This window comes from Pan troglodytes, chromosome 8 (assembly GCF_028858775.2).
Source record: "Pan troglodytes isolate AG18354 chromosome 8, NHGRI_mPanTro3-v2.0_pri, whole genome shotgun sequence".
Lineage (NCBI taxonomy): Eukaryota > Metazoa > Chordata > Mammalia > Primates > Hominidae > Pan > Pan troglodytes.
The window spans coordinates 48,110,839-48,123,666 of record NC_072406.2 but is presented as its reverse complement, the minus strand read 5'-3'; the positions used below and the strand labels follow the sequence as shown (position 1 = coordinate 48,123,666).

Here is a 12,828-nt window from a genome sequence, read left to right as displayed (position 1 = left end):
AGCTGAGATCACACCACTGTACTCCAGCCTAGGTGACAAAGCGAGACTCCATCTCAAAAAAAAAAAAAAAAAAAACCTGCTAACATGGTACATTTTACGTTATTTTTCCCACAATAAAAAAATTTTAGTAACTATGGCTCCAAATTTGATGGATATAATTAACTGGCTTTTTGCCAAGAAAACACTCATTAAATTGATTTTACTAAACTGCAATGAGACTGATGCTCATCATCTTTAATGATATAATTCTAAAGCTCTGGACTCTCTCGTACTCCTGGCCTGAGAATTATAGTGCAACAAATACAATGGCTGTTGGTGCCAGGAATTATATGAAAACAATTCCTAATGCATCAAAATGAGTAAAATTTAAATTTTCTATGACTTCACACACCCAGGGTCAGAAGCTGAATTGGGATCTAACTTTGAAACTGTCTTCTATGCCACTGAATAATGGAGTAACAGAGTAATAGTATATATGTATCCATAGTGCACATAAACACACATACACGTATAAACTGCTATACAGTATGTATATAGGGAGAGACAAGAGAGCATATATTCGTTATTACTCTTAATGAACTATGGATTTTTCTAGGTAATGTTCTCTGAGATTGTCTGGTTAAACACTGAGCACCTATGCATTTCAGGTGATAAATGGTGGAGTGGTCAATGGACTCTAAACCCAGATTGCCTGGGTTCAAATCTTGGCTCTGCCTTTTCTAGCTGTGTCATCTGCAACAAATGACTGAGACTCTCTGTGCCTTGTTTTCCTCAACTGCAAATGGGAATGAAAAAAGTACCTTTCCACAGGGTTGTGAAGATTTAGTCAATGTGTGTAAGGCACTTAGAACCGTGTCTGGCAGCCTGGCGTGGTGGCTCACACCTGTAATCTCAGCACTTTGTGAGGCCGAGACAAGTGGATCACCTGAGTTCAGGAGTTTGAGACCAGCCTGGCCAACATGGTGAAACTCCATCTCTACTAAAAATACAAAATTAGCTGGGCGTGGTGGCATATGCCTGTAATCCCAGCTACTCAGGAGGCTGAGGCAGGAGAATCACATGAACCTGGGAGGCAGAGGTTGCAGTGAGCCAGGATCACGCCACTGCACTCCAGCCTGGGCAACAAGAGCGAAACTCCGTCTCAAAAAAAAAAAGAACAGTGCCTAGCACATACCGAATATTCAATAAAAGCTCACTTTTGTTATTTTTATTATTGCTACATTTTATTCAAATAATTTGGTCAACAAGGTACAGTTTAGATAGCATATATGTATATTAAACCCTTTGATTTGAAAGGATTAAAAACATTTATAAAAATCGTCCCCAAAATGGAGGCAAGGAAAGAAGAATTACATAAAAGTAGATGTCAAAATCAGAATCATTTTGACAAAACGTGATACAGTTTGGATGCTTATCCGCTCCCAATCTCATGTTGAAATATAATCCTCAATGTTGGAGGTGGGGCCTTGTGGGAGGTGTTTGGGTCATGGGGGATCCTTCATGAATGGTCATGAGTGAGTTCTCGCTCTGGTAGTTCTGAGAGCTGGTTGTTGAAGAGTGTGGCACTTCCCCTCTCTCTTGCTCCCTCTCTCTCCATGTGATACCCTGGCTCCCCCTTCTCCTGCTGCCATGATTTGAAGCTTCTGGAGGCTTCCCTAGAAGCAGATACTGGTGCCATGCTTCTTGTGCAGCCTGCAGAACCGTGAGCCAAAACAAACTTCTTTTCTTTATATATTATCCAGCCTCAAGTATTTCTTTTTCCTTTTCTTTTTTTTTTTTTTTTTTTGAGATGGAGCCTCGCTCTGTGGCCCAGGCTGGAGAGCAGTGGTGCAATCTGGCTTACTGCAACTTCTGCCTTCCGGGTTCAAGTTTCAAGTGATTCTCCTGCCTCAGCCTCCGGTGTAGCTGGGATTACAGGCGCCTGCCACCATGCCCAGCTAATTTTTGTATTTTTTTGTAGAGACAGGGTTTCACCATGTTGGCCAGGCTCGTCTCGAACTCCTGAGCTCAAATAATCCACCCAACTCAGGCTCCCAAAGTGCTGGGATTACAGGCATGGGCCACTGCCCCAGCCAGGTATTCCTTTATAGCAATGAAAAGCAGACTAATTTAACACAGCCAGGCCAAATTGTATCTTTAAGTTGTTTTCAGTTCCAGTCCAATGGTCAGAGTACATAAATAGTAAAGTCTAAGAGTTCAGCTCCTTACAAAAATTATAATGCAGTTTGGTCTTACCATGAAATCTGAAATAGTTACAGATTATATTTTAGATTTTTATGCCCAAAGTGGCCAGCAATGTTTTAAAATATCTAGGAGAAATCTAAAGTACCTAAATTAAGAAGCATAAAACATATAATTTTAAGCAAGCTCCTGACATACTGGAACTTTGCTTATAAAACTATAAAAAATTAGCTTTTCTCCTCTATACCCTTTGGAGGCCTACTAAGCATTGTAGATTTTTGTTACTTTACAAAGGATTCCGAATACAATATATTTTAAAACCAGCATAAGCCATTTCATCTTAAAGCCTAATTACTACCATTTTAAGATCAAGGAAGGTCACTATGAGGATAAAAGCAAGCATTTATTGCACATTGACCAGATGCCAAACTCTGTGCTTGTGCTTCACACAAATCATCTCATTTAATCTATGAAATCAGTATTTTCCATGTTTTAGGTAAAGAAAGCAAAGATCAAATGATTAATCTTAATACTTAAAACTGCATAAAATTAGTATCAACTTTAATCTAGTATTAAAATATAGTATGAAAAATACCTTCAACACTACTTTTAAGTAAACAAGCTAAATTTAATTCAAACTGAGTATACATGTATAAATTAGGGCTCTTTTTTTGTTTTTTTTTGAGATAGGTTCTTGCTGTCACCCAGGCTAGAGTGCAGTGCAGCTTCCCAGGCTCAAGCGATCCTCCCACCTCAGCCTCCTGAGTAATTTGAACTACAAGCACATGTCACCACACTCAACTAATTGTTTTTTTGTTTGTTTGTTTTTTGTTTTTTGGAGACGGAGTTTCACTCTTGTCGCCCAGGCTGGAGCGCAGTGGTGCGATCTTGGCTCACTGCAACCTCCGCCTCCCGGGTTCAAGCGAATCTCCCGCCTCAGCCTCCCGAGTAGCTGGGATTACAGGTGCCCACCACCATGCCTGGCTACTTTTTGTATTTTTAATAGAGACAAGGTTTTACCATGTTGTTGGCCAGGCTGGTCTTGAACTCCTGACCTCAGGTGATCTGACTGCCTCAGCCTCCCAAAGTGCTGGGATTACACGTGAGCCACTGCACCTGGCCTAAGTTTTTAATTTTTCATAGAGACATGGTCTCCCTATGTTGTACAGGTTGGTCTCAAACTCCTGTGCTCAAGCAATCATCTCATCTCAGCCTCCCAAAGTGTTGGGATTACAGGCATGAGCCATCATACCTGGCCTCTTTTTATGTATGAAGCAGTAAACAAGCCCTTGGAGATGAGAAAATGAGAAAGCTCTAGGAACAAAAGACAGGGGAGACCAACTTACAAAGGCAATACCTACCATGGTATATTACCATATCCAATAGTAAATATGCACACATTTAATATTTTTGTTCTCTATTTTTTTTATTTTTGTTTTTTGTTGTGTTGAGACAGGGTCTTGCTCTGTCACCCAGGCTGGAGTGCGGTGGCATGATCACGAATCACTGCAGCTTCAATCAACCTCCAGGGCTCAAGAGATCCTCCCATCTTAGCCTCCTGAGTAGATAGCACTACAGGCAAGTGCCACCATGCCTGGCTAATTTTTTTTTTTTGTAGAGATGGAGTCTTACTTTGACCCAGGCTGGTCTTGAACTCCTGGGCTCAAGTAATCCTCCTGACTTGGCCTCCCAAAGTGCTGGGATTACAGGCATGAGCCACTGCTCCTCTCCCATTAATTATTATTTTGTATTTGATTTTATTTTCTGGTGGCCATGATTTGCTGGTGCCCGAAGAAAGTGTTTAATCTCACAACTGGGCAAATGGAGCTCAGGTGGTTAGAAAAACTTAAAAATAATTCTTGCTTTTTCAACCAAATTTGCTACAACTGGCCTCTACTGTGGCCTCTGAGAAGCCCAGGCTTCAGTACTGCCTGAAGCAGGCTGTGTAAGATTTTAGATTCTGGACTCCTTCTTTGTAAAGGATGACAGCGGCTTCCTAGAGAGGGTGTCTCATACTGATAGGCAGAGAGACAAGCAGGAGAGAAAGACTGGGCAAGGAAAGCATGTGGAGGTTGGAGATGTACCTTTTAAATGTTCTTACTTTACATTTTGAATTGACAGAAAAAATTGCATTTATCATGTACAACATGATGTTTTGGAGTATATATACATTATGTAATAGTTAAATCTAGCTAATTAATAATAGCATTACCTCACATAGTTGTTTTTGTGGTGAGAACATTATTAACATTCAACTATCTCTGCATTTTTCAACAATACATTGTCCTTAACTATAGTCACCATGCTGTATGATAGCTCTCTTGAACTCATTCCTCCTAACTGTAATTATATATTCTTGGACCAACATTTCCCCATCCTTCCCTCTGCCTAAGCACCCCCACCTCTGGTAACCACCATTCTTCCCTCTAATTCTATGAGAACTTTTTAGACTCCACACATGAGTGAGAGCATGCAGTATGTGTCTTTCTGGGCCTGGCTTATTCACTTAACAGAATGACTTCCAGATTCCTCCATCTTGTTGAAAATGACACTTCATTCTTTTTTATGGTTGAATAGTATTCCATTGTGTATACATACCATACTTTCTTTATCCATCCATCCACTGATGAACACCGAGGCTGATTCCGTATCTTGGCCATTATGCATAGTGCTGCAATAAATATGGAAGTGCAGATATCTCTTCCACACACTGCTTTCATCTCCTTTGGATAGATACCCAGTAATGAAATTGCTGGATCATCTAGTACTTCTATTTTTCATATCTGGAGGAACCTCCATACTGTTTTCCATATGGCTATACAAATTTACATTCCCACCGTCAGCGTATAAGTGTTCCCTTTTCTCCATATTCTTGCCAACATCTGTTATCTTTTGTCATTTTGATAATAACCAACCTAACAAGAGGAAGGTGATATCTCATTGTAGTTTTGATTTGCAATTCCCTGATGATTAATGATGTTGAGCTTTTTTTTTTGGTGAGACAGTCTCACTCTGTTGCCCAGGCTGGAGTGCAGTGGTGTGATCTCGACTCACTGCAACTTCTGCCTCCCGGGTTCAAGTGATTCTCCTGCCCCAGCCTCTGAGTAGCTGGGATTACAGGTGCACAACACCACTCCTGGCTAATTTTTTTTATTTTTTGTTTTTGAGATGGAGTCTTGCTGTGTTGCCCAGGCTGGAGTCCACTGGGACCATCTCGGCTCACTGCAACCTCCGCCTCTGGGTTTAAGCAATTATCCTGCCTCAGCCTCCCAAGTAGCTGCGATTACAGGCACCTGCCACCACATCTGCTTATTTTTGTATTTTTAGTAGAGAAATTTTGTACTGAAAATACAAAAATTAGCCAGGCATGGTGATGCACGACTGTAATCCCATACTCGGGAGGCTGAGGCACGCGAATAGCTTTAACCGGGGAGGCGGAGGTTGCAGTGAGCCGAGATCACATCACCACACGCCAGCATGGGCAACAGAGTGAGACCCTGTCTCATAAATAATTAAATAAAAGCATAGCAATGCAATTATGTACAGTACATATGCTTGATAATAAAAAAATGACTGTTACTGGTTTATGTATTTACCATACTTTTTATTATTATTTTACTTCAAGTTATTTTAAAAAGTTAACTGTAAAACAGCCTCAGGCAGGTCTTTCAGCGAGTATCCAGAAGAAGGCACTGTCATAAGAGATGATAGCTCCATGAGTGTTCTTTCCCTGAGAACCTTCCAATGGGACAGGATATGAAGGTGGAAGACAGCAATACAGATGATCCTGACACTATACAGGCCTGGGCCAACATGTGTGTTTGTGTCTCAGTTTTTAACAAAAAAGTTTAAAAATAAAAAAAATAAAAAATTTCAAACACAGAAAAGGTTTACACAGCATAAGCATAGAAGAAAACATTTTTATGCAGCTGTGTAATATGTTTGTGTTTTAAGCTAAGTGTTATTACAAAAGTCAAAAAGTAAAAAACTTACAGTAAGCTACAGTTCATTTATTGAAGAAATGTTTTATGAATTTAGTGTAACCTAAGTGTACAATGTTTATCAAGTCTACAATAGCAAAAAAATAAAATAAGTTAGCTGGGCATGGTGGCATGTGCCTGTAGTCCCAGTTACTCGAGAGGCTGAGGCAGGAGGATCACTTGAGCCCAGGAGTTTGAGGCTGCAGTGAACTATGATTGTGCCACTGTACTCCAGCCTGGGCAAAAGAACAAAACTCTATTTAAAAAAAAGACAGTCTACAGTAGTGTACAATAATGTCCTAGGCCTTCACATTCCCTCACTGCCCACTTGCTGGCACACCCAGGACAACATCCAGTCCTGCAAGCTCCACTATGGTTTCGTGCCCTATACAGATGTGCCATTTTTATCTTTGATACTGTATTTTTACTGTACCTTTCCTATGTTTAGATACACAAATACTTATTATTGTGCTCCAATTGCCTGTAGTATTCAGTATAATCGCATCCTATACAGGTTTGCAGCCCAGGAATAACAGGCTGTACCATACAGCTTAGGTATGTAGTGGGCTATACCATCCAGGTTTGTGTAAGTACACTCTAGATGTTTGCACAAAGATGAAATCACCACACCATTGGTTCTGTTGGATCATAAGGGAAAAAAAAAAAGATGAAATTGCCTAACAACACATTTCTCAAAATGTAGACCTGTTGTTAAGTGATGAATGACTGTACTTGGCCATTTTTATGTCTTCTTTTGAGAAAAATCTATTTGGGTCTTCTGCACATTTTTAGAAAATCAGGTTGTTTTCTTACTATTGAGTTGTTTGAGTCCTTCTGTGTTTCAGATATTAACCCCTTATCAGATGTATAGTTTGCAAATATTTTCTCCCATTCTGTAGGTCCCTTCTTCACTCTGTGGAATGTTTCCTTTGCTGTGGGGAAGCTTTATAGTTTGACGTAATACTGTTTGTCCATTTTTGCTTTTGTTGCCTGTGCTTTTAAGGTTGTATCAAAAAACTCATCGGCCAGACTAACGTCAAGGAGTTTCCTGTTTCCTTGTAGTAGTTTCATAGTTTTGGGTCTTATATTTAATCCATTTTCAAGAGTTGATTTTTGTTGATGGTGAGAGACAAGGGCCTAATTTCATTCTTCTGTGTAAATATCTAGTTTTCCCAACATCATTTATTAAAGAAATGGCCCTTTCCCCATTGTGTGGTCCTGCCATCTTTGTTGAATATAAGTTGGTGTAAGTAAATGCATGGTTTTATTTCTGGACTTTATATTCTGTTCCATTGATCAATGTATCTGTTTTCATGCTGGTACCATGCAGTTTTAATTACTATAGCTCTATAGTATATTTTGAAGTCAGGTAGTGTGATGTCTTCAGCTTTGTTCTTTTTTTTTTTCCTGCATGACAAAGAGTCTTGACTTTCAAATGATTATCATACACCAAGTAATAAGATGTAACAAGTTCTTAAGTTCTATCATCTAGTAAACACGATTAAGAGAAACTAAAAGCAACCCAAACAACTATACCAATATTGTTGTTCTAATCATTAGCAGGAAAAGATTAAGGCTGAATGTTGCTTCACATAGGTTACAAGTAACTATTTACTACTTTTTCATAGATAAAGCCCTGATGAATTCAAGAATGCATTAGGGGGAAAAATTATTTAATCCCTTTCTTTCTTCAAAAAAAATTGGTTTTGTTTAATTAGATCTAAGAAAGAAAATGTCAACACTGATATATATGTTGCTTGAACCAAAAGGCATACAAAAATAGACAACATATACCAATTAATTTTCTAAGAAACATGAAATCTTTAGATAAGTTCTAAGTCTGTAAAAAAAAAACAACAACAAAAAAAAACTATATTTGCTACTCTCCAAAAAGTGGAGGGACCTATTATATAATATACAGAAATAATTTAATGCCTTAAGAATATAACTTGAGCTGTGTTGAAGCTTCATATTCCATGAGAGCATCTAAAATGCCAATTCATAGAACAGGTGCTTTTTTCTTCTCCTACCCATTTATGCAGCAGTTTTCACAGATTTCTGGCCGGATGTTGCAGACAAAGGCCAAGAGGTTATTCAAGACTTCATCCTTGTTCTGCTGGAAGTAGGTCTGGAGGGTGATCATCTTTTCTCCTGGGCCTCCTTCTCCACTTCAGTGCTTCAGCTTCGTTCGCCTTGAACTCTTTTTACCCTCTGCAGGCGGCACTGTTCAATTTCAGCCTAAGCTACTGCTTTGGCCTGCTTCAGCCCCCGGTTCATCTGCCTGTGGACCTTGGAAACCTTCTCAGCAGCCTGCTTCTCGGTCTGTAGCAGCTGCAGGATACCCTGCAATGGACTGGCCATGGCAGTGGTTCCAGCTTCATTCTTTTGGTTCAAGATTCCTTTCGCTATTTGGGGTCTTTTGTGGTCCTGTATAAATTTGGGGATTGTTTTTCCCTATTTTTGTGAAGAATGTCATTGATATTTCTGATAGTGATTGCACTAAATCTGTAGACCGCTTTGGGTAGTATGGACATTTTAACAATACTAATTCTTCCAATCCATGAACATTTACTTGTGTCTCCTTCAATTTCTCTCATCAATGTTTTTTATAGTTTTCAATGTACAGATATTTCACCTCCTTGCTTAAATTTATTTCTAAGTATTTTTTTCATAGCTATTGTAAATAGAGTTTTCTTGATATTTTTTCCAGGTAGTTCACTATTAGTACATAAAAACAATACTGGTTTTTATAAGTTGATTTCATATCCTGCAACTTCAGTGAATTCATGTATTAGATCTAACAGGTTTTTCTGGTGGCATCTTTAAGGTTTTCTAATTTTTGTTCCTTTTTTTAAAGGTTTTCATATGTAAGATCATGTCATCTATGAACAGGGAAAAGTTGACTTCTTCCTTTCCAATTCAGTTGCCTTTTCTTTCTTTTGCCTAATTGCTCTGGCTAGGACTTTCAGTACAATGCTAAATAGAAGTGGCAAAAATGGGCATCCGTGACTTTTCTTTTTTTCTTTTTTTTTTTTTTGAGACAGGGTCTGGCTCTGCAACCTGGGCTGGAGTGCAGGGGCATGATCTTGGCTCATTGCAACCTGTGCCTCCCAGCCTCAAGCCATCCTCCCACCTCAGCCTCCCAAGTAGCTGGGACTTACAGGTGTGTGCCACCATGCCCGGCTAATATTTGTATATTTTCTGGTACAGACAGGCTTTCACCATGTTGCCCAGGCTAGTCTCTTAACTCTTGGGCTCCAGCGATCTGCCTGCCTCAACCTCCCAAAGTGCTGGGATTACAGGTGTGAGCCACCACACCTGGCCTGGTATCCTTATCTTATTCCAGATCTTAGAGAAAAAGCTTTCAACCTTTCCCCATTCAGCATGATGTTAGTTGTGGGTGTGTCATATACTGCCTTTGTTGCACTGAGGTACATCCCTTCTTTATGTAATTTGTTGAGAGTTTTTATAATAAGGAAATAATGAATTTTTCAAATGTTTTTATGCATGTGTTGAGATGATGATATGGTCTTTTTCCTTCATTCTGTTGATGTGATTTATCAGGTTTACTGATTTGCATATGTTGAAACATCCTTGCATCCCTGGGATGAATGGTACTTGATCACTGTTAATGATCTTTTGAATATGTTGTTGAATTTGGTTTGCTAGTATTTTGTTAAGGATTTTTGTACCTATGTTCATCAGGGATATTGACCTGTAGTTTTTGTTGTTGTTGTTATTGCATCTTTATATGCATTGTTTTAAAGGAAAATAGTTATTATCTGCCAAAATAGAGGTCTACTTCTGAATGAAACCTGTTTAAAGACATGTGTTTTTCCTGAACTATGTCTGTTTTCTTCATCTAACATTGTCTCTACCTAATACATTCATTACCATAACCAGGCTTTTCTCCCCTATACCTTTTAAGAAAATCACTACAGTTTTATCTCTGATAGGGCTACAAAAATCCACATTTGTGGAGAGCACTATGAAGATATCGTCACAACTATTCAATGAAGCAGAAATTTCCCAAAGCCTCTGTTTTCCAAATATAATTCTTAATAGTCTGGGATTTACAAGGGTTATGATAACAAACGATAAAATAAGGGAAAGAAAATAGTCTCTGGCTGAACATAGTGGCTCACGCTTGTAATGCCAACATTTTGGGAGACTGAAGAGGGAGGATCACTTGAGGCCAGGAGTTCGAGACCAGCCTGAACAAGACAGTGAGACCCCATCTCTACAAAAAACTTACAAGTTAGCCAGGCATGGCAGTATGCACCTGTAGTTCTAGTTACTCCAAGGGACTGAGGCAGGAGTATCACTTGAGCCCAGGAGACTGAGGCTGCAGTGAGTCACGATCATATCACTGCACTCCAGCCTGGGTGACAGAGTGAGACTCTGTTTCTTAAAAAAAAAAAAAAAGAAAAGAAAAGAGGTGGCCGGGAACTGTGGCTCACGCCTGTAATCCTAGCACTTTGGGAGGCTGAGGTGGATGGATCACGAGGTCAGGAGATTGAGACCATCCTGGCTAACACAGTGAAACTCCATCTCTACTAAAAATACAAAAAATTAGCCAGGCGTGGTGGCGGGCACCTGTAGTCTCTGCTACTAAGGAGGCTGAGGCAGGAGAATGGTGTGAACCCGGGAGGCGGACGTTGCAGTGAGCCGAGATCGCGCCACTGCACTCCAGCCTGGGCAACAGGGCAAGACTCCGTCTCAAAAAAAAAAAGAAAGAAAGAAAAGAGGCCAGGCGCAGTGGCTCATGCCTGTAATCCCAGCACTTTGGGAGGCCGAGGCGGGCGGATCACAAGGTCAGGAGATCAAGATCATCCTGGCTAACACGGTGAAACCCCATCTCTACTAAAACTACGAAAACAATTAGCCAGGTGTGGTGGCACGCGCCTGTAGTCCCAGCTCTCGGGAACCTGAGGCAAGAGAATCACTTGAACCTGGGAGGTGGAGGTTGCAGTTAGCTGACATTGTGCCACTGCACTCCAGCCTAGGTGACAGAGCAAGACTCCCATCTCTACAAAAAAAAAAAAAAAAAGAAAGAAAAGAAAAGAATCCCTAAGTCTTACTCAAAAAAGAAACTATAAAATTAATGTTTCTTTTTTCAAATTTCAATGTCTAGCCTATTTTTTTTGTTATTCATTATCTTTTATTGTGGTAAAAGACACGTAACATATTCACTGTTTAAGTGTAGTTTGTAGTGTTAAGTATATTCACATTATTGTTAATCAGATCTACAGAACTTTTTCATCTTGCAAATCTGAAACTCCATACCCATTAAAAAATGACTCCCCATTTTTCCGTCCTCTCAGCTTACTCTTTTACTAAAGAAAATCATACAGAAAAAGGCAAAAGGAGTAACTGTATTTATACTCAGTTATTTTTTCAGTACTGCTAGTGACAAACTACCCATTAGCAAAACTAAGAAAGGGAACTTGAACATTTTCTACGAGTATCCAAACCTCATAATCATTACAAATTACAAAAAAATCTTTAACAGTCTCTCAAACACTAAAATAAATTTGTATGCATTTTTATTGTAATTATAAAACCAAAATTTTTCTGAAATTTGACTCTGATTGCTTTATACTTCCTGAAATTACCTCTGCAACATCAAAATTTATTTAAAGCAAAGTACTGTCACCTTTAATACACTACTGGGATGAAAACATAAAAGCGTATTCTAAAGCCAAAAACTAACTTTTAAAGAAATATACTAGCTATTATATACAAAATTATCAAAATATGAGTACAGATACATAACAAATTCTTGTTGAAGTTGAAAAAAGTTGGTTACTAATATTAACAGTTCACCAGTTACTTTTTATTATGGCCTCTGAACCTTGAATTACCTTCAATAATGAGTTACAGTTCAAAGCAGTGGGTTTTTCTGAATTGGATGACTAAGGAACATTTTATAATACAGATTTAGCATTTATTGAAAAAAATTACTCTCTTCCTTTTTCTTCCATCCTTTGTTCATTTTTATAGATAATTCTAACAGAATACAAATGTTCTGTGTAACAGATAAAATATGAACCATGAAAAACAGCCAGGGGAAAGAATACATAAAAATAAGGAGCAATAGTGAAAAAATCTACAGTAAAACAGAAACTTTTATTTCAAAATTTTAACAGGAACACTTTTCTCCTTCAGTAGGAGTCCCTCAGCTAAGGAAATTAATATACTGAAGCTAAAATACAAGATTCAATGAAACACTGACCTTTAAACTAGATCTACTTAGCTGAAATTATATGAAATCAACCTAACATAATGCAGATCTCTTTAATATACAAATATGAGGTTGCTAACCTATTAACAAGAGAAAATGTTGCTTGAGGTCTTCTATTTGTTTGCTCATTTTTTGTTTGTTTTGTGATTGCCATCTACATCCTTCCTAGGCCTATGTGGGACCAAGAAGATTCTTGGCATAGCTGGGCAAAACAGAGAAATGCCATTCCAATTTTCCACCAGATTAAAAAAGAAAATTTACAACTCGCACATGACAACATTTCCAAGTATCCCTTGTTAAATCGTTCCTACTTCAATCCCCGACGGCATGCCAGGGCTGCTTTATTCCAAGGGACTCCTTACACATTGTGCACTTAGAATGGAAAAGATAAGAAAGGATAAGATATGAAGCCATCAGAAATTC

At 38.8% G+C, this 12,828-nt stretch overlaps 1 protein-coding gene and 1 pseudogene across 32 annotated transcripts in view; both read right to left on the bottom strand.

Annotated features, from left to right (window-relative positions):
* Positions 1-12,828, bottom strand: part of CREM (cAMP responsive element modulator) — an 87,703-nt gene that overhangs the window by 47,602 nt on the left and 27,273 nt on the right. The window lies entirely within an intron of this gene.
* On the bottom strand, positions 8,101-8,610 carry LOC134807159 (V-type proton ATPase subunit G 1-like; annotated as a pseudogene).